The sequence below is a fragment of the Triturus cristatus genome, chromosome 12 (genome assembly GCF_964204655.1).
Source record: "Triturus cristatus chromosome 12, aTriCri1.1, whole genome shotgun sequence".
NCBI classification, from domain to species: Eukaryota; Metazoa; Chordata; class Amphibia; order Caudata; family Salamandridae; genus Triturus; species Triturus cristatus.
The window spans coordinates 834,474,387-834,497,957 of record NC_140595.1 but is presented as its reverse complement, the minus strand read 5'-3'; positions in this window follow the sequence as shown (position 1 = coordinate 834,497,957).

Below are 23,571 nucleotides of genomic sequence, written 5' to 3'. Positions count from 1 at the left end.
ACAGGTAAGTCCCTTTTAAAGGTTTTCCTTGGGTTTTTAGGGAACGGGGAGAGGTCTAGAGGTTAGTTATAGTGTTGTTTGTCGGTTTTTGGTAAATTTAGTTATATTAATTGTAGTGTTTTCATTAGTGTGTTGGTTTAGGTTTTTGTACACTGTTTTGGTAATGTTTCAATAGGTTATGAGATATTGTGTTACTTGCTTTTTGATGATTGAGGGCCTGTTTCCGAGTTTTGTGGCATGGGAGCGGGGCGGCACGCCACTGCCCCGCTCCCACACTGCAAAACTCCACTGCCCGCCGATTACAAGTTGCAATCCGGCTGGGCGGTCCTGTAGCGGCTGGCCCACGGTGCTGCCTTTCAAAGGCTCATAGGAGAGCCTTAGAAAGGCAGCGCCGTGAGATCACCACAGCGCGTTCCAGCACAGCATGGACTTTAAATTCCATGCCATGCTGCAACTGGGGGTGCAGAAAGACAGGGGGGCAACCATGTTCCCCCTTGCATTAACCCCCATGCACCGAGGCACCAGGGGGCCCAATAGGTCCCCCTTAGTTTCCTCACAGCCACCCTTTTTATGGTGGGTTTACCGCCATTAAAAGGAGGGCAGTGAGGAAACTCATAATATACTTTAGAAGTGCAGCAGCTGCACCACCAGCATATTGTGGCCTCAGACCACAGCAAGATATCCAGGGATCGCGGATCCCTGGCGGTAGCAGCGGTCTTCTGGCGGTCCGACCGCTAAAGTCATAATACGGCAGTTGTCGCACTGCCACCATGGGTTTGGTGGTCTATCGGACTGGCAATCCCATAATCAGGCCCTAAGTATAGTGCATATGTATTTTTGGCAATGCAATTTGTTTTGCAGGTGGGATTCTTGTTTTACTATGCAGGTTTTCTCTATGAACGTTGTAAGAGAGTAGGATCTGCTTCACATGAGTACCCCCACTTTTTGCTGGTGTTTCACTGTTTTTCGACCTTAGTCTGGCTGTGGCCCTGCTAATCAGTACCCCGACCTAGCTGCTTCCTCTCTGAAATGGTTTCCATGTACATTAGGTACATTTCTAATTGGATTCTGGAGTGCCTTATAAGCCCCTAGTATATGGTATACTATGTACCTAGGGCATAGGTACCTCAGAGGCCTACCAGGGGCTTAAGCATGTATTATGCCACCCCTGGGAAGCACTCCAAAATGACACCCCAGGTCTGCTACTGCAGCCTGGGTAAGGTGGTGCTTGCACCCCTTACAGTGGTATAGGCTACCTATATCACTACCATTGCACACACATATAAAGCCTATAAGTCACTCCTATGGCAGGCCTTAACAATACTGAAGGCAGAGTGCTTGGTTTTTATGTGAGAGGGTGCCCCTGCATGAGCAGAGCCCCTCTGCAGTGTTCGGAGTACCTCCTCCGATGCTGTTTGTGGTGCAGCCTGACCATATACTCTTAAGTGCATTATAACCTCGCGGTAAATGGTAACTTTGGGATGGCTGCACGTAAACATGTCGTGTTTGGTGCCAAATGCTTTGGAATACTATCCCCCAGCCAGTTCTGGAGGCGGGGGTAGCATTCCACCCTTCTAGAGGGAGAGACATGTTCACACTGGTCTAACCCGGTAGGACTTTCTACATCCCTGACATCACAAAATGGATGCCTCTGCCACAGACACGGGTCTGGCCTCCTGCTGCAGGGGAGGCCTGGACAATAGGTTTCCTGTCCCAGGGAGGTGTAGCCACCTCCCCAGACAGGCAGATGTGCATTGGGGCTGGGCGAGAGCACTCTCTGGTGCTTTGAAGTCCTGCACTGGGGGCACACTTGGTGTCCCTGTGCATAGTCCAGTTCAAACCGGTTGCAGGGGCTACCTGCCACTGCTCTGGTGCAAAACTGGACAAAGAAAATGGGTGTAACCACCCCTCTTTCCAAACCCTCCCATAGGTGGTTTCCTAGAGTATGTCCAACCCCCAAACTTAGTATAAGTATGGGAACCCAGTCCTTGCGACTTTAGATTACCCTGGACGAAACTCTGCAATATATATCCTGGACCTTCGACGTTCTATTTCAACTAGAAGACTGAAGAAATCCTCCTTGGGGTCAAGGAGTGACTCCCCTGCTTGGCAGGCACCAAAGAAGCAACTGACCAGTCTGCATCGCTAAAGCTCCCACCGGACGCCGAAGTCTTTGCATCACCAGAGGTGGATTTCCAGACTTCCCCAAAGCTACCCTGAGTCCACAGCAAAGCTGAGGCCCGTGGCTATCGTGGGTGATGTGGACCCGTGACCTCTGGACACCGTGAAGTTTTGCAGCTCCATCATCTTCCTGGTCTTCCTCAAAGTTGTGCTTTGGACTCCGAGTAGCCCCAGCCTTGAGAATCTCCTGCACCGAAGATTCCTGGCCTCCACTCCACGAGTGACCCGTGGGCCAGTTTCCAGTGCGACTGCTCGAGGCTCCTTCGCGGTCGCTAGCCCGTTGGCTAGTAGGTCCCCACGAAGGCAACTCCTCTTCTGATTGGGCTTTCCTGGTTGCTCCAGATGTTCCCCGACTTACCCTCGCTGGGGGAGTCCCCCAGACCTTGCTGGTCTGCACCGCCGTCCTTTCTCTGATTCCAAGTGGCTTGCCGTTGCCAAGGCTTGTTGGGTCCAATCTGGTCGCCGACACCGCAGCACTCGACAGACTTCGTGGGACAGCTCAAATCCAGCTCCTAGTCATCATCAGCGCCTCCTGGACCTCGTGGCTGAAGAGTCAAGACACCCGTCAACTCACCTGAAGCACCAGACATCTGTGGGCATTGGTCAATCGTGCCCTTGGTCACTGGTAAGTGACCCAGACTCTGTCCCCTCTGCTTTCAGGTTCCTTCCATCCTAGATCCAGGCTTGGATCGCTTCGGACACTTCACGGCAGCAGCACTTCTTCGCCAGCTTCCATTGAAATCGACGACGCAACCCGACACCAAAAGACACCTATGCACCCGGCTTCCCTGGGTGAGGTAAGACGAGTACTCCGGTGCTCCCGTGGGTGCTAGCCCTAGAACTTCCTAAGTCCAAAAGGGTTTGGTCCTGACTCATTTCTAAGTGTCCCTAATCTTTAAATTTCCAACTGTGACATTGCTCATAGAAGCTAACGGGAACCCGCGGCTGTGTTCACACACTGCACACGGCCCCTGTGGGTCCCCTGTGTCACTACCTTGGGTGGTTCCTTGGGGTCCAAGCGATTCTACAGGCTCTAGGCCTTGTGTCTAGTCCAGTCGTGGTTCTTATACCACTTTATTGGTATATGGTTTGGTACGCCCCTAGGGCCCAAATGTGTTTTTGTGCTATTGCTGTTAATTGCTAACTTGTAACTTAAGTACTTCGAACTCCAGTCTCATAAAGAGACTAGAGGGGTGTGTTTTATCTTAAATACTGTGGGGCAAATTTACAAGCCCCTTATGCCAGATTTGTGCCGCCGTTGCCTCACTTTTGTGACGCAGCGGCGGCGCAAAGCCAGCGCCATGCTGCGGGCTATTTACAATGTGACGCATCTAGGGAGATGCGTCACGTTGTAAAGCCCTGCGCCACATGTGGGCGTTTCTGCACAGGGGGGGGCGTTCCGGCGCACGAACGCCTCCGAAAAGTGGCTGAGTGAAATCTACAAGATTCCACTCAGTCCCTTTTACGGCCATGCTGCGTCAAAATCCTGCGCCTGCTTGAAGAAGGCGTAAGGATTGACGCGGCATGTTAGAGATCGGGGCACCCTGAGCCTTGCTGGAGCTGCGTCGCGCTTGCGACGCAACTCCAGCAATGCGCCGCCTTTCCGCAGGGGAAGGGGGATGCGACACGCATCTGCCCATCTGTGCGCCACGGTGCGCCGCATTGTAAATGCGGCGCATCAGTGGTGGCGCATGGGTGGGCAGATGCATCGCAACTCTTCTGGCGCATCCCTGCTGATTAGCAGAGATGACCAGAAGGAGTAAATCTGCCCCATATATTTTAAATATATACCTGGTGTGGTTGTCCTTTCATTTGGTAATTCAAGAGATTATAGACTGGTAAAACAAGCTGCTTTACATTACTTCAAGACTTAGCCTGAAGGCTGCTCTCCATAGCTACCACTAGGATAGCTTTCAATAAAGGTTGTCTTTAAGCTATTCACCATAAGGGGTTGTTTGGACTGATACAGGGTGCCCACTATAACTAGTGGACAGCATATATCAGGCCAACTCTCACAAACGTGTTCTATTGGTATTAGAATTAACCTTTTATTTTTTAAAGGAAATTTCTTTTGGTTTATAATCAACCAATTCTTTTACTTTGTTTTCAGTTTTTTGGGGGTTTTCAGGAGCGTATCTTTTTTTAACACTTTTTTTTTAATGTTTCCTAGATACTTTGGATTGCATTTATGGATCTCTATTGGATTGGTTTTAGTTTTGTATTTCTTTTTGAAAAATATTTTTCCCATGATAGGTGCATTATACTTTTCGACTACGAGGATACAGAGCATGATCTACGATTACAGAACAGTAAGTCATATAATCAATTTTTTTTATGTAAGTGTTATGTGATTGTTATTTGGAATTGTGTATTTTATGTATTGTAATTATTTGATGTAACAGATTAAGTTTATTCTTTGAGCTTTTTGGTTGGTGAGATTTAGATTCTGTATATAAATAATTTATGTATTATTTCATTATATCAGTCTGATGTAAGATTGGAATTCTATTTAATGTTTTGACTGATGTAATAAAAAATTATGTTTATTATTTATATTAAAATTATTTATAATGGTAGTTAAAATGATGTTATACCTTTTTGGGAGTTTTGTAGGTTAGTATTTATTTTATATGTTTTTTGGCTATTATTGGTAAGCAATCTACTCCTTTGTTGTTTATGAAGAGTTTTACATCAAATTGTAGCATTTCTTACATTCTTTTGGTATATTTGCTAAGTTTAGGTGCAATTTGGGTTACAAATTGCTCCATTTGTAGTTGTTGGTAGCTTTGCTCTTTATGTAATACTTCTATAAATGTATAGAGTGCAGTTTGAGAGCGATGTAGTCTGCTAATCCACGTATCTTCAAATAATCCATTAGAAGGTTTATGGCCCAATTATGACTTTGGCGCAGCTGTGCCGGCACAGCTGCGCCAAAGCCACGCAAGGACCGCCCGCCTTATTACTAGTTGAACTCATGTAAGGCGAACGGTCCTTTGCGCTTTCCATGGCGGTGCCTGGAAAACAGGCACCGCATTAGCATGGCAAAAAAAGTTCCAGCATGGCATGAACGGTGACATCCATGTAATTATGGAACTTTGGGGGAATACAGACAGCCGGGCACATGTTGTGCCCCCTAAATTTATACCCATGGCAGGGGGAAGCATGGGGGCCCTGTAGGGCCCTCTTTGTTCCTGCATCACCAGCCTTCACATGGCAAGGCTCCTGCCATGAAATGGCTGGTGGTGCAGGAACTTGTATTATACTCCGCGGGACAACCCAGTCCCGCTCACCTTTTTACATTATGGCACAGCTCTGCCACCACCAGGAAACAACTGTTCCCTGGCTCAGCCAGTGGTCAGCTGCTGGTTCGACTTTGAAAGTCAAATCCGGCGGACGGTGGACCACCACTGCTGCGCACCACAAGTGCTGCGGTCAGAAGACCGCTGCACTCGTAATCAGGCCCTCAGTTTGGGTTCAATTTCTTGACAAACATTGCTCCAACCCCTAACACGGTTGTTAAAAACCAGTCACTGTCGATGGAAGCCCAGGTCTGAAAAACTGCAGGACTTTGGGGGACATTACGATGGCGGGCGGCGGTCCTGCACATAGAATCACGATGCGACCACCACCGTGGCGGTCGCATCTTGCATCTTTACCATTGCGGCGGGTGCTGCTGGTTGCAATACCCGCCGCATTGTGAAAAATGCATGTAGTGCGTTTCCCTGCACTACGTGGCAGGCACCGCGCGGTGCCTGCCACTTAGTGGAGGGAAATGTAGTGGGGTACCATGGGTACCTCCCCCAGTGCACTACCACCTCCCCCCAACACAAGGGGGGTCCGCAACGGGCCCCCAAAACCAATCCCCTACAGCCTTTCAATGTCGGTTTACCTGCCACGGAAAGGCTGGCTGGGACCAGCATTGTAATTTGGTGGACGGTGCCTGCTAGGCACCACCACCATTTTACAGATGCTGATCGCTCCGCCAGGCAATCGGAACGGTTGTGGCGGATCCGTGGCGGGCGGTCTTTGCGCCCGCCACATTCCCCCCACCATCCTAATTTGTGGGGAAAATTGCTGTCCGTTGGTGGAGGACACGCCACCGGACGGCTGGTGGGCCTTCCGCCATCATAATCAACCCCTTTGTTTTCAAATGTTACATTTGCTTAGACGGGCTTTCCCGCTAACTTCTTTTGTCAATTAGGAAGATTGTGGTCCAAGCCTTAGTGGTGAGTCACTTGGATAATGGCAATGCTTTACTTGCTTCTATTAATGAATCCTTGGTGACAAAACTACAGGTGGTGCAAAACACAGCAGTCCGCCTTATCTGCAATGAGTCTGCGAGGTCCTCATCTACTCCTCTTTTATGATCTTTACATTGGTTAACTGTTGGTAACATGATTGTCTTTAAGATTTGTTGTATAACTCACAAAGCCCTAATGGGGAAGGGCCCCAAATACTTATCCTCGAGGCTTACCCTGTACAATCCTGAAAAGGCTCTTCGCTCCCGGGGAAAAGGGCTGCTAGTAATCCGTCGAATTCAAAAGTCTCGCTCAGGGGGTAGAGCGTTCTTCTATCTAGCTCCACTTTACTGGAATGCCCTCCCTGTTCATTTACGTTTCTGTACAGATCACCTCAAATTTAGGAAGGCACTTAAAACTGAACCGTTTTAGGGATAGTTATTGTGGTGACAGCAGCATGATGTCAGAAGGCTCCTGCACCGATACCCCTCGAGAAGTGATTCATGCACAAAATAAATGAGAAATAAAAATAGAAAAGGGTTTTCTAATATCAAATTGTAGTTGTTAGCTACCTCTGTGACAAGGACATAGGCTAGTGCTATCATTTTTGTTTTATTTCAAAGGCAAATTGACTGTAGCATATTCAACACTTAGATCAGATTGTTGGAGCTGTCTCCATGTGCTTTGATTGAAATGGTAGTAAAAGCCTTGTATAACTGTGTGTGGGTAAACGTTTAAAAGGGTTTGAATCATGGCTTGTTCAAAGTCTATGATCATTTTTTGTGGGTAGTAGTTATTTGTTGTATGTGTTATTTGGTAGTAGGGCATGTATAAGAGGGATAAATGTGTTTAGATATTCACCTGGTATAGTATATATCGAATAGTTTGAGTCGTGTTTTAAAGGCCCCATCCATCATCCAGTTTTCGCCATTGTCGCGGGTGGGAGACCACTCGACATCAGTCGGGGGTCCCCCCCGCCCTATCATGATAAGACTGCAATGCAGGTGGTCAAAAAACCTTTTTCTACTGCGGCTTGCGTAGCGGCCCAGGGAAAGGGCTACAGCACAAGCCGCAGCAGTACAAGGCATTTTGTGCACATCCATGCACATTGTGCCAGGCATCATGTGGTGCCTGCCACTCGGTCATGGATGTGTGGGGGGCACTACATGTGCCCCCAGGCCACTTAGCAGTTGCCCCCTGCTTGGGGCCCCCGAAGTCCCTTGTGGGCTGCCTTTCCATGGCAGTGGGGCTGTCATGAAAAGGCAGTCAGAAAGGGACATCCTAAACCCTATGGCAATGCCTGCACAGGCACCGCCCTCATGATAGTGATAGGAGTCTAACCGCCGCCCCAACAGGATCCAAGATCCTGTCGGAGGCGGCGGTCTGTCCTTTCAGACCGGTGTGGTCCGACGGTCTGCATCATAATGTGGGGGTCGGATCAATGGCCTGGATGTCGATGGGACCGCCACCAATGGCGGGCCCACCGACATCCAAATGAGGCCCTTAGCTTTAGTAATTTATCTACTGTAGAAAATATTAGGATTCATTATCATATAACAGGGAAGGGTTTATCATTATGTGCAATTTTTAAGTGTTCAAGTATTTCAATATCTTGGTATCTTCTAGGGGCAGGGGGGGTATCACTGGTGGCTTTTGTAGTTCATGCAATTAAACGTTTTAAAGTGGGTATAGGTGGTGTTTGCCCTGTGTGTTTGGGGACTTTAGAAAGTATATCTTTCAGGAGAAGTCCTTGTATTATAATCTGAGGACCCCAAATTCGACAAAGGATGATTGCCTAAATATGTTATTGTGGAATGTTGCAGGAGTTAAGTCCAAATTCTTAGATCCAGAGTGGGGCACATTTGTCGATTCGCACCATATCTTATTTCTTCAGGAAACATTGGCTATAAACCCAATACCTAGGCCTGGTTTCCTGATCTTTAGCAAAAATGCAGTCCCTTCTTCGACAGGGCGCCCGTCAGGTGCACTCCTGATGTAGTTAAGTTTTGACTTGTTCCCCGTAGTGAGTTCCATCCCTTCAAACTCAAGAGACTTACTTGCCCTATAAATTAAAATCACAACTCCAGCAGGCCCAAAATATATAGCTCTAGTGAATATATACAGGTCAGTGCCTCCTAACGTTCAATCTTCCACAGAAAATAAAATTGACGACCTGATGGGTCAGTTTAACTGGAAAGCAATAAAAATTGTAGCGGGGGATATTAACACCTGAATTCCGCCAATTGTTGGGTGAATTCCCTTGGAAACTAATCATATGACAGTTATAAAGACATCCCAGACTTCTCTGTATGATCACAAGAAAATATCAAGAGCAGGGGCCCAAATCGTAGCTCTAATCACTGATCATGGCCTGAAAATTACAAATGGCAATACGAAATCTGACTGCCCACCATGCCCAACCTTGAAAAGAGGCCTAAGTACCTCAAGAATTGATTATATATTAGTGGACAATGATTTGTGGTCAGATCTATATGATATGAAGGTAGTTCCTAGACCAGACAGTGATCCTCAGGCACTAAGCGCAACTTTCTCTATGGCCCCTTTCAGAGATGCAAAACTGGATCCTGTCATAAAAAAGACTACAATAGCCACAACCAAAAATTTAAGAAATGTAAAATGGGCAACTTTTGTATCGAATGTAAAGAACATGACAACTCTATATAATCTTTTTGTGCAAAAATTCTCACAGGTTGACCTCACGGATATTACTAATGTTAATTTTGTCTCCATACATTGCAAACTCATGGACTCATTGGGACCATGCTTCATGAAGGAACAGAAGAGAGGCGATTTCCCCCAAAACGTCCCTCATGGTATACCAAACACCGTCACTTAGAAAAGACCAATCTAGTGAGAGCCATTAAAAAGGGTCTAAGTCCTGAAATTTCTAAGACTAGAAAACAATACAAAACTACACTATCTAGAGGTAGAAGGAAATGGGAAGAGGACCAATGGATTTTAATGGCAGGGGCCTTAGAAATGGGGTATCATAAAACGTTTTAGAAATTAATTTCTGTCAACCCTTCTAATGTTAATTATTTAGACACAGAAATAAAAACTGATATATTGGTCACCCAATTCAGTGGTTTGTATACCGGTATGGAGCAGCAAAAGAACTCAATTACCCCTTTGGGACGAACGCGTGGACATGTGGGATTTACAACCCATGAAGTGAACAGCGAATCTGCCACAAAATTAACCCATTTTTATTTTACCTTAGCTGAAATAGACTGGGCACTAAAACAAATGAAAAAAGAAAAGGCACCACGAATGGATGGAATACCAGGTGATCTTTTTTTGTCTCAACCGGACATCTGGTCTCCATATTTGAATGGAGGATTCAACAGCACTTTAAAAGACAAGCCAATTCCACCCACATGGCATGGAGCTATTATTATACCAATCTACAAAAAGGGAGAAATAACCAATCCCTCTAACTATAGACCCATACGTCTGCTGGATAACTCACAGAAGATTTTCCGTAGGCCGGTGTTGTTCAAGCTCAATGAAGGTATGGAACAGAATAACTTCTAGAAGACGATCAAGCAGGGTTCATAACAAAGATTAGTACCTTGGACCAGGTCCTGCGCTTCAAGGTGATAATCTGGAAATACATCACCTTGAAGCTTGACTATCAATACATCGCTTTCGTAGACCTGAGAGCGGCTTTTGACCTGCGCCCAAGGGAAATGCTATGAGAAGTTTTGGATGGGTATGGGTTTCCCCTCAGATCTATTAAGAATACTGACAGTTCTTCATGCAAAAACATATGCATAGGGGAGATGGAACAGCGTAGGGGACCTGACCGATAGGATTGATATTAAGCAAGGGGTAAGACAAGGGTGCATTCTTGCACCTACACTCTTTAGCATATATATCAACGGAGCAGTGAGAAAGCTGAAGGAATGTAAACATGATAACCCCAAATTAGCAGGAGAATCTACGTCGATCCTGATGATCGCAGATGACACTTTACTAATTTGGGGGACACCAATGGGGCTTCAATCAGAACTGAATGCCTTTGTTACTTTTTGTGAGGAAAGAGGTTTAGAACTGAATCCAGCAAAATCCAAATTTATGACTATAAATCCCCACAGAACAAACAGAGGGAATGTGACAATAGAGAGGGTGCCCCTTGAAAACGTTTCACATTTTAATTATTTAGGTGTCAGGCAAAGTGATAACCAAACATGGGGTGCCCAGTTGGAAAAAAGTAAAGCCACTCTGCATCAGAAAGCCTCTGCAATAGGGAGGAAATATAGGGATGACTTAGGAGGGTTAGTGTCTCCTGTTATTACTGCATACAGAGCCTCAGCGGTAACATCTGCGATTTATGGAGCTGAGATATGGGGTTATGCCAAAACAGAGACCTTGAACTATATTGAAAAAAAGTTTATTAGGGCTTTTTAAACTCCCCCCACATTCCCCTATTACACCATTGAGATTAGACCTAGCCTTAAACCCAATACACTTAACCACTTTTATCAAACCACTGCTATATTGGATCAGACTCCGGTCCACCCAAGAACTAGCAATATACAGAGATTGTGTAAAAGACCTGTTGGCTCTTGATAAGGACCTGAATACTCCCTGGTTGAAAGTAATAAAAGACACAGCTCACAAAGTCGATATGGGGGAACTATGGACATCACCAGAGCTTATTACCAAAGGAGATGCACAAAAAGCTGTAAACATGAAGAGTTCACGAGGACGGTAGTCAAACGGGTCAGTTTTTGAACCACAAGTGTGCACCAAGATTGGAGCCTTATAGGGACACAATGCACCCCTATCAGTCTAAATGTATATACATACAATTTAGATGCGGTCTATTCCTGTTGAGAGCTCATACTTCAAAATAGTATAATGCTCCCTTCAACTCAAAATTCTGCCCAAACTGCCCAAACATTGAGGAATCAGAAGAGCACTTTTTGTTTTTATGTCCTCTATAAAAAATTGCATGTTAGAAATGGTTGAGAGCAGCATGTAAACTTATGGAAGTAAGGCACTACTGGGAAGCGGCAAGGTTTATGAAGAGTGACACTAGAGAACAATTAGCTTTTGCGATATCCCGCTAATTGTACTGTGCCTGAAATCAACGGAAGAAGGCCTTAGATAATTGGTAATGTTTTTTTTTGTTTTTAACTAAACAATTAGCGCAATACAGTTGTCACATAATACAGATGCAGGAATCAATCGCATACCAGTACAAACAGTGTCTTCAACATCGAGGTCATCCCCCCACCTCCCACTTAATTTATGTAAATTAAGATTCGCCACCAGTGTCTTATCGTTCTGTTCATTGATCATCATTTTGAACCCGGGAGTGGCGGTAAGTGGGTCGCAGTGAAGGTCACCAGGGCAGTGTGTACTCTGGCGTTATGTCAGTGTCCCTTGCATGTTCTGTGTATTAGGTGGTTGTGTGTCGTCGCCCATATCGAGTCCGAAGTATCTCCTCCACGGCCTCAGATTTTGTAAAACAAATGTGGGCACCCTCTACTACAGTATGTGGTTTGTTCAGCCGTCATACATGTGTCCATCCCCCTCATCCATTCCTGAATGGATCGGCTTGTCGGCAACCCCCGATAATTGTTAATTTTGATCGCTGACCCGTCAGAACATTTTAGATGGTTCATTCAGTGTTTTTTTAATTAGTATCGGTCGTTTTAACTTTTAAGGTTTTATTGTTTGTATAAAATGATTCTGAATTATTTTTATTAGCATGATAATATATATATATATATTTTTTTAAGATTGTTATTTGCACTAGAGGTCCTACCAAGCTCATTATAAAATAAAGTGGTATATAGTAGTGATACGAACTGTAATCAGAATAACTTTCCTCAAATTTAAACTCATTGTTATCTTGCTTATATTTGTTTTTATGTCTGTAAACTTTTATGGCTTGGCAGCCGAAATAAGGTTATTATATACATATCTTTTGAGATTTTTGTTGTGGGCTCCAGGGAGCTGGTGCTTGCCTTTCTTGCATCATACAAATACCTCCCTTACGTCTATTTCTGACACCTTTGGGGGGTAGTTGTGTTCCCTTACATGAATTACAACATCATCTTTTGTAGAGACCTGTAATAGGATGCATTAGAATAATATTTAGGGCCTGATTACGAGTTTGGCGGTACTGGAGCAGGCCACCACACCAGTGCCCTGGTCCAGCCTCGCCAAACCCATAGTCAGACCGCCCACCAGATTAGGAGTTTTCCTCTAGTCTGGTGGGCAGGCAGTCTTTTGGCATTCCCACATCGGTGCCTATTAAAAAGGCACTGCAATTAGAATGCCAAAGTCCGTTACTGCACGGCATGGACTGTAAATTCCATGCCGTGCAGGAAAGGGGATGCATGCAGACAGGGGGGCACACCATGTGCCGCCCTGCATGTATCCCATGGCCCTGATGCAACAGGGGGCCCTGTAGGGGCCCTACATTTCCTCACCACCACACTTTTAATGGCAGGCTCACCACCATTAAAAGTGAGGCGGTCAGGAAGCTCTTAATATGCTCAGTGCTTAAATTGAGCAAGTGGTTTCCAGTGCTCAGCTCCGGCGCTTGTCACCACAGGAGCTTGCCAGACATGCTGCCAAAAGGTGGCACTGTCTGGCTAAATTAGAAAAGACCATAACAGTTAATTATTAATTCAATATCTATTAAAAATGACTATTACCTGCCACCCAAGCCATTCTTATAGTTTTGAAGACCTGAATTAGTCTGAATTGTCACACTTGTAGGAGTGTGCTAGTTATTAGTTGTGTTGTTACTATCATTGGCAGCATTGCAGGGGCAATGTGTGGTGGAAACTGCAGTGGTCTCCTGATGAGCGCCCTGGCACATATTATTTCACAAATTAAGCACTAAATATGCTTGGTGGTGCTGCAGGGTCTCCGCCAAGCTTTATTTGGGCCTCTGACCGCCATGGGATCCATGATCCTCAGCGACTGCGGCAGTCCTCTGGCGGTCCCACTGCCGTATTCGGAATATGGCATGCGGATCACCAGTCTGGCGGTCCAGGGACACCACCATGGGTTGATGTACTTTCTTGGCTATAGGTGTAGCGGGGTGGTGTGCCGAGCGCAAAGTAAGTGTTTTTAAATTTAATTTTACTTCTCCTGTCATATTTCGACATACCCAACCCCCACCTCGCCTCGCCCCACCCCACCGCTCTTACCTGTGTCGGGCGCCACTGGATCTAGCCTATGCAACTTAGTAATTGCTTTCCTTTCTGGGATGTTATGTATCTTGCTCTTTCTGTCATCATGTGTGAAAATAGTGTAATTGCGTAAAGAATTACAATGTAAATTTTTTTATAACTTTGTTATTTACATACAAAATTATACAACTTCTTTTTATTATTTATACTTACATGTATGTTCTTCCTAGATGTTTCACACTTTTTTGCTGCTTTTCTGTTGGGGAGGTTGTATTGTGGAGAAGGTACTTTCTTTTCTGTTGGAAAAAAAAGAGCGTTAGTTTCATTTTAAATGTTTATTTGTTGGTCGTTTGTAGAGGTTGAGTTTGTTAGGGTTTATTTTATTTGTTTTTGGGGGAGATTCTATTTTATAATACTTTACATACACTTCCTTTTTGAAGTTGGTAAGTGTTTTGTTAATTATTTGTAATTTTACAATTTTAATTTGAGTTAAAACTAGGTTTTAGTTTAAATATATATGCTTTACTTACTTTACAAGGTAGTTGATGAGATGTATATATTTCTTTTTTCCGGGTCTAGTCAGAGAATCGGGCAGAGATTTCTCATCTTGAAGCTTTTGTCATTTTTGCAGTATTAAGTTGACAAAATGTGTGTGTTTTTATATTGTCGATGTAATTATTTGTGTGATTTTATTGGTTAAGTTGTTTACAGTTTGATTTTATCGGTCAGTTTAGTATTGGTTTGAGGTTTTTTTTATCAGTTATGTCCTTCCATGATAAATGCTAATTTGTTTTACTTCTAGTGTTTGATATGTAGTTTGATACTTTTGAATATTATTATATATATATATATATATATATATATATATATATATATATATATATATATATATAACGTGGATTCCGCTGAAGGTTTTCTTTCACCAAATGACGGACACGGACCCAAGACTGGTGCTAGCAAGTGTTTATTCCACCGTCGCCATGTGATCAAGCTCCCTGCGTGGAGTGAAACGCGTCATGGAGGACACTGGTCCTATGATTTATTGACATTTTAATCTTTGGGAGAAATAAATTCCTGCTTCATCCACTTGTTGCTGATTTTTTTGCGGAGGAAAGAGGCCCGTACCTTCACGTTTCTGCTAGAGCAAAGAGCAGAGAAGGACTGTTTCTATATATATATATATATATATATATATATATATATATATATATATATATATATATATATATATATATATATATATATATAACGTGGATTCCGCTGAAGGTTTTCTTTCACCAAATGACGGACACGGACCCAAGACTGGTGCTAGCAAGTGTTTATTCCACCGTCGCCATAACGCGTTTCAGCTCCGTAGAGCCTTGATCACATGACATGGTAACCGCCTATCGTGTCTTATTTAACATCGTACACAGCATTCTCGGAACGTCACATGGTCATAGACATACGCAAAAGACATCATTGTATTGTCAACATCGGTATAATATAAACACAGTGTTAAAATTTCTGCTGGACATTATAAATATAGAAATAAAAATAAACATAATAGATGCCTAATTAGCAATCAAAATTATATATATTCTATTTTTCTTTTAGAGATGATGAATGATTTAATACCTCATATTGATTGCAAAATCACAGTTTGTAGGGTTAAATCCCTGATTGCATACAATATATAGTTAGAACGTCTAGACCCCTACGTATTTCCAAGTTTTGTTGTGCAAAATTTAAGCTGTGCAAACCGTGCATAGTATGTACAAAGTGCAATGTGCTAAGTGCGATGAGAGTTGGGCATAAAAGTAATTAAAACCATAGATAATTGTATCTAAAATCCCTATAAGTTTTCCAGACATATTCCATAGTGTTCTATCATACTATTCTTTTACTTAATTTGAGGAGATTAGCTATGGATACCAAGATGATCGAAGGTGAATGTCCTATTTAATAATTTTAAATAATTTTAAATAATTTTAAAGTGCAATGTGCAGATTCCAATAAATTAAGGCATATAAATACGATATAAATACACTATAATATAAATAATTATATAATACATAAATATATAAATACTTAAAACATATATATATTTTTTTTTTTTGAAACCGTTTATTGCAGTTTATAGAAGTTACAGGTATGGGCCTACAACCACACGGCCGGCCGCTAGAGCATCAAAAGCATATTACATACATACAGCAAAAACTTTCTCAGCGGTGCACAGTAGGAAGACAGGAGTGATCAATGGTGCAGGCCTCACAGCTCCATGCCCACAGTACGGTTCCATTTTCTTAAAGCAAAACAACGTGAACAAACCACAACCGCAAGGCAACCCTCGATCCAAAGTGACAACACGTGCTCCATAAGTGGGGGATCCAAACCAGCAGCAAAATTCTGAAGAGGGGGACGGGAGTAGATCAGGGACTGGGGGACCGCGCGCCCGCGGCCAAGGGAGGGGCGCCATCTAGGGAGACGGAGCCGGCGAGGCCGCCGGTAGCAGCGGCGGCTCACAAATACCCCCGCGGTAGGCGTTCCAGGGGCCCCAGAGTTTCATCCACGCCCCAGGCTTACCCCTCGCCACATACACCACCTTTTCACGAAACATACACCAATCCATATGCTCTTTCCAGGCCGACACCGCAGGGGGCCTCTGGGATCCCCACAATTGGGCAATATCACGCTTGGCTATCATGTATCCCAGAGTCACCCACCGCGCCTGCGGGACCGAGTAGTCATTTGGTTCCCAGACATTCAGCAAGCATCTCCTCGCTTCAGGCAGCAGCGCGACACGCGTAACCATGCGTAGAACCTCATGCACACCACACCAGAATCGCTCCACCTTCGGGCACTCCCACAGTATATGCATGAAAGTCGCCAACGCACCACAGCCACGCTTACACATTCCATCACCGGCAAAACCCATACGTAAAAGCCTTGGCCCCGTCATGTAGACCCGGTGAAGGATCTTGAGCTGGACGAAACGAAGGCGAGCCGGGATGGCCACCTCTTTCGGAGAGGCCACCGCGGAGATCCAATCCTCGTCGTCCAGCTCCAGCCCGTCGGCAACCCAAGCCTCGCGGAGACTAGTCAGCAGACACGATCTATCGTTAATCAATTTTTTGTATATGAGGGAGATCGTGCTGTCCGGGACATGGCCATCTAGCACTCTGTCCTCCAGGGGGGAAGACTCCGGAATGGATGCAACATCCGGGAAGACGGAGCCCAGCGCATGGCGGACCTGTAGGTACCGAAAGTACTCACTGCCCTGCAGCTGAAACTCCGCCTGCAGCGTCTCAAAAGTTTTGAATCCCCCCCTCGTCCAGAGATCTCCCACCGTGCTGATTCCGATCGTGTCCCACTTCTCGAAGCCCTTCGACGTCCACAGGGAGCCCAGCCTCTCAGATGCATACAGCGGAGACGCTCGGGTCAAACGGTCCTTCCACCCCATAGCTGCATTAGCCGCGTGCCAGACACGCACCATGACACGCGTCGGTCCCGTCAAACGGGAGTCGGGCGCGCCAGAGTAGAGCGCTCGATTATAATCGGCACCGGGCAGAAGCGTCCTGTCCATCTCAAATGCCGGGTTCAAGGCGGGCCCGTAAAGGCCATGATTAATTGCAGCTAGTTGGGAGGCCCAGTAATACCGTTTGATGTCCGGGAGGGCGACCCCTCCATCGTACCACGGGAGCGTCAATTTAGCCAGAGCAATACGCGGCCTCCCATCCCAGAACAGGCGCCGCTGGAGGCCCTCCACCTCGCGAAAGTAGCGTGCCGGGACCAGGTCCATGGTATTCTGAAGGGCGTAGAGGAAGCGCGGCAGGGACATCATTTTAAATAAGGCCGCTCGGCCGAGCGGCGAGAGCGGCAGACGCCGCCAGCGCACCACGTCCCCCCTCAGACGCTGGAGGGGGGGCAGCAAGTTCCGCTCATAGCGGGCCTCCGGGTCAAGAGTGATATATATACCCAGGTACCGGAAACCCTGGGAGGCAATCTGGATCGGACAGTCCCGTGGCAAGACCGGGGCCTCCCCGGAGAGCACATAGACACAGGATTTCGCCCAGTTGATGACCAGGCCTGAGTTGCGACCGAAGGAGCGCAAAACATCAACCAGGACGATCAGTGACTTGCGCGGGGAGGCGAGATACAAAAGGATATCGTCAGCATAGAGGGACACGCGGTCCTCATGCTCTGGGGTCCAGCGGAGACCACGGATAGAAGGGTGCCACCGCAACCACTCCGCCAGGGGCTCCATGGCCAGGGCGAACAGGAGAGGCGACAGGGGACAACCCTGTCGCGTGCCCCGTCCCAGCGCGAATGGGGCAGATACTCGCCCATTCACCACCACCTGCGCCAACGGGCCCGAATATAGCAATTTGACCCAGCTGACGAAACCCGGGCCGAACCCAAACTTCGCCAGCATCGCCCAAACATATGGCCATTCGAGCGTATCAAACGCCATGGTGGCGTCCAAGGACGCCAAGATGGCCGGCTCCCGCACAAATGGGACACGCGCGAGCACCCCGTGTAAGCGCCGCAGATTAAGCGCCGTGTTGCGGTGTGGTATAAAGCCCGATTGGTCTTGGTGGACCAAATCGCCCACCACGCCAACCAACCGGTTGGCCAACACCTTGGCGAGGATTTTGGGCTCCGCGTTCAGGAGCGAAATCGGCCTATAGGATGTGACCCGCTCACGGGGCTTCCCCTCCTTATGGATCACCACAATTGTAGCCAGACGCTGGTCCGGCGGGAGGGAGCCCCGCGAGTGGGCCGCAAGGAACATCGCGCGCAGGTGGGGCGCCAACACATCCGGGCGTAGCTTGTATAGCTCAATGGGAATACCATTGGGGCCCATGGCCTTGCCGGATGCAACCGAGCGAATAGCCGAGGCAATTTCGTCCGAGGTGGGCGGGGCATCCAGCGAATCCCTGTCCTCCACCGTAAGGGAGGGCAGTGCGATGTCCCGAAGCAAGGCATGGGAATCTTCCTCCGAGCAGGGAGAAACCGGGGAGTAGACTTCGCGGAAATAATCCGCGAAGCAGGAGACAATGGCTTCCGGCTCAGTGACGCACACACCATCCACGCTCTCAATCAAAGGCACCACGCGGCTCGCTCTTTCCCTCTTGTCCAACCACGCAATCAATTTGCCAGCCTTGTCACCCACATCATACAATCGCCCCTGCTGCTCTCTACTGAGGCCCCTGGCCGCCTCCGTGACGAGGGCCCGATAGGCCGCCTGCTTTAAGTGCAAAACATGCAACTTGGCGTCTGTTACCCCGCTCCCCAGGTCACCCTCCAGTTCTGCAATCTCGGCCTCAACCCGGGTCACCTCCTCCCGCTCGCGCCGCCGGGCATTGGAAATAAAGGAGAGAGCCTCCCCTCTAAGAACCACCTTGAAAGCCTCCCACAGGGAGATGGCAGACGGGACCGACCCCACATTCTCATCGAAATAGCGCTGTAAGGCTTTGATCAAGTCGGCACGAATGGTGGGGTCGCGCAAATACCATGCATTGATCGGGGCCACCCTGCCATCCCCCCTCGGGAAGACATCGAAATGCAACAACAATGGGGAGTGGTCTGAGATACCCCGTGCCAAATGGCGCACCTCCCCCACCCTCCCTGCCTGGGCCGCCGGGACAAGGATGTAATCAAGCCGCGAGAGGCTACCATGGGCCCCCGAGTGGAAGGTGTACTGTTGCAATACGGGATGCTTTAAGCGCCAGCAATCCACCAGGCCCAGCGTGTCTAAAAGGCCGGGCAGCCACGCCTGTGCCCGGGGGAGGTCCCTAGGGGGATGGCGATCCATAGACCCAGAGGCAACCGCGTTAAAGTCCCCTCCAACCACCAACAGGCCACCCGGAAGGTCCAGAAGGAGGCGCCCCAGGTCCGCAAATGTAGTGGCTTGTAACCCAGGCGGGACGTACACTGATATAAAGATAAACACTCTACCCTCCATTCGTCCCACCAGAACAGTGTAACGTCCCCTCTCATCATGGCGCACCTCGTCAATCTCCAACGGGAGCGAGTTCTTGACCATAATACCCACCCCCCGCGAGCCCGAAGTGAAGCCGGAGTGGGCCGCCAAACGATATCCCCGCCGATTCATTGCATGAAAGGTGTTACCTATAAGGTGTGTCTCCTGCAGGAAGACAACATCTGGAGAAATACGTTTTAAATACTGCAGGACCACACCACGCTTAATCCTATCCCCCAGGCCGTTAACATTCCATGACAACACAATCAAATCCCTACCCCCCATCATACGTCAAAACAATCGGTCGCCCCCCACCGAGCATCTTAAAAACAACAAAACGGTTGCGGGTTTGCCTTGCGGTGCTAACAAACAACACACCCCCCCCACCCCCCGGTCCCAACAAAACTCCCCCCTCCCTGCACCCCTGCATGAGCCCAGACAGCCCCCCCAAAGTGCAGTGTGCCTGTCGCCCCATAGCTAAGTACTAACTAGTCCCCCCGAGGAGGAGGGAAGCCCCCAGCAGACCCCACCCGACCTCCATGGGAGGGGAACATACGAAAGCAATATATGGTAAAGGAACAATATCCAGAGCAAGGCCTATACAGTCACCCCTCAATTCTGATCCGGCGGGCCCTCCCCGCCAGCCGCGCCCCCCCCACCCCGATCTCCAGGCAAAGTATCTAACCAGTCCCCAGCCACCTCGGGCCGGTCGAAGAAGTGCGTACGGCCATCCACCTCCACCCTCAGCTTAGCCGGAAAGAGCATTGAGTACTTGAGGTTTAGGTCCCTTAGGCGACGTTTAATACCAAGAAAGCTCTGTCGCTGCTTCTGGACCGCCGGAGTAAAGTCTGGGTAGAAGTGTACATCCATGTTGTCCAGCCTGACCGGTCCCTGTTGCCTGGAGGTCTGGAGGATGGCGTCTCTGTCCCGGAAATTAAAAATCCGGGCAATAATAGGCCGCGGCGGGGCACCGGTCTTAGGGCGGCCCCCAGGGACCCGGTGAGCACGCTCCACCGCAAAAAGCTTACTCAGCCCCCGGGGCTGGAGATGGGTCAGGATCAGTTCTTCCACGAAGAGATCTGCCGCCTCCGCCTCTCGGCCCTCCGGCACACCAATAATGCGAACATTGTTCCTCCGGGCCCGACCCTCGGAATCCTCCAGTCGCCGGTCCATCAGGGCGCTCGCCTGGCCAAGCCGGCGCACCTCCTTCTGGAGGGCCACCACGTCCGTAGTGAGGCTCGTTGTGGTGTGGGCCAGGGAGTCAACTCGGTCGTTCGTTTTTGACAAGTCTGCCCTCACAAGGCCCACATCCACCAGGACCGAGTCAATTTTTTGCGCCAAGGTGTCGAAACGCTGGTCCACTGAGGCCTTCATCTCTGCGATGGCGCCCATGACGTCCCGGAGGGTCAGATCCACCGGTTGGGCAGGCGCCTCCGTCGGGCCCACCAGGGATGACCGCGATGTCTCCGGAGAACCCTTCTGGAGCGTATAGCGATCCATACTATTGGCCTGGTGCGCCGTGCCACGGCGGGTTGTCTTCATCTTCGCCCGGTCGCCATCTTGTTTGGTGGACATGCTGGCCCTTCCACCGTCGTACCAAGATCTCCAAACGGGCCGCCACACCAAATCACGGGTGTCAGGGGGGGGGCGGGGGCGACCACCGGGCCGCGGGTCAACCCACTGCCGGCGGGTCAGCCGGGCACCTGGACAAGGCAACACCACCGCACCCCGCTCCGCAGCCCGACCCCGCCTGAGGCAAGGAGGGCGCAAAAGCGAAAGTGAAAGTGCGGGGTACGCGAGTCGCCCAGCCCCGCTCGCCGCTGTTATTCACTTCGTCCCCGGATCGCCCCACTACTCCAATCCGGGGGGCCCGCGAGGAGAAGGCCGCAACCTTCAATCGATGCTCCCACCGGCGTTCGGGGTCCGATTCGAGCCCAAAAAACGGGTGGCGCCTCAGCTCGGGTTCACCGACACAGTCCCCTCAACAAGAACAGGATATCGGCAGGATTAATTCAGGAGGTCGCGGAGGTCCTCGGGAGCCTCGCACCTACGCGGCCATCTTGGTTGCGCGCTAGGCTCCTCCCCATACTTAAAACATATATAATCTAATATCCATACACCATTTTAAAGGAATCATTCTAGAGCACTAATTAACATTGTTACACCGTTTTTAATATTCACTATGGTATTTCTTGATTTATTTTGTTCTATTCATTAATCAGTGATAGTTTTCAACTTAGACATGTATGCAGATCTTCTGTAACATTCAACCCTGATGGTGCCTTTGAGTCCAACTGAATAATATATCTTGTTTCAAGTTTTCTCAGTTTAGTGACCCTGTCTCCTCCTCGTCTGCTGGGCGGTTCAGAGTCTATAACAAAGTATTTAAGGGCTGCGTTATCGGAGTTATGTTTCTCTTTAAAGTGTTGTGCCACAGGATATGTGTTATCTTGGTTTGTTATGGCTTCTAAGTGCTGAAGAATGCGTTTATGTACCTGCAACACAGTACTGCCTACATATTGTAGGCCACAAGTGCACTGCAACACATACACAGCAAACTCCGTTTTACATGTTAATAATTTGTCTATTTTAAATTCTCTATTACTGAAAGGGGTGTTATACGTATTTTTATTAATACCATGTGTGCATGCCTTGCATGTTTTACATTTAAAGAATCCCCTTCTCATTTGTAGCCAGCTGCTTCTCTCAAAGATTTCAGGATTTGTCTTAACGATTTTATCCCTGGTTGATGGAGCTCTACTATAGGTGATGGGGACGTTTCGGGGGACAAGAGAGCTTATTACAGGGTCACAAAGTACCATCGCCCAATTTTTATGAATAATTTTCTTAATCTCTTTATGCTGATTATTGAATTTTAGAATCATACGATAATCTGCAGCCCCTTGTATCTTTGTATCCTCTCTGTTTCTTTTACTTTCACTTTTAAAATATCATTTCTGCTTTTTTCACATGATCTTTTAATTGCTCTGTCCATTATTATTTCTTGATACCCTTTCTGTAGGAATCTCATTTTACTCTCTTTCTGTGCTGCCTCCAAATCATTGTCATTACTGCATATTCTTCGCAGTCGTAACATTTCACCGTATGGTATACTGTTCACCATATGTTTTGGATGCATGCTACTTGCGTGTAGCGTTGAATTACCTGCAGTTTTCTTCCTAAATAGTCTGGTTTGAATTTTGTGATTCTCAACGTATACCTGGGTGTCTAAAAATTCCACAGAACTAGAGCTAATGGTGGCCGTAAATTTGAGATTAATATCATTAATGTTGAGGCTATGTACAAATTCATGAGCCTCCCTTTCTGTACCCTGCCAAATTACAAAAAGGTCATCAATGTAACGTCGCCACATATTTACATTGGTCATCATACTATGTTTATGTGTGTCCAAGAGAGCCAGTTCCTCCCACTTGCCCATATGCAGGCATGCGAATTAGGAGAGAAACTGGCTCCCATGGCGACTCCTCTCACCTGTCGATATAGTTGACTATTGAACATGAATATGTTGTTGTATAGACAGAATAGAATCATGTCAATTAGCATATTACTGTGACATTTCATAGAGATAGATCTTCTGGATAAATAATGTCTAATCGCTGCTATACCATCCGTGTGTTCAATACTCGTGTACAACGAGGTTACATCCAATGCCATCAACAAATAATTGTCTTGCCACTCAAATTCAGAAATGTGTCTTAAAAAGTCGCTTGTATCCCGAACATAACTAGGTAGGTATTTGACAAAGTCTTGAAGGAAAAAATCAATATATCTAGTGGTATGTTCTAATAGTCCATCCATAGCCAAGATAATAGGTCTACCAGGGGGATTATCTCGGTTTTTGTGTATTTTAGGGATGAAGTAAATTGAAGGGGTAGTTGGATGTTCATTCCTAAGATATTTATATTCCTCTCCTGTGATTAGGTTCTCCTGTTTCCACCCAGATAATTTCACATAAAACTCTTTGTATGAAATAGATAATTTTGCTTGG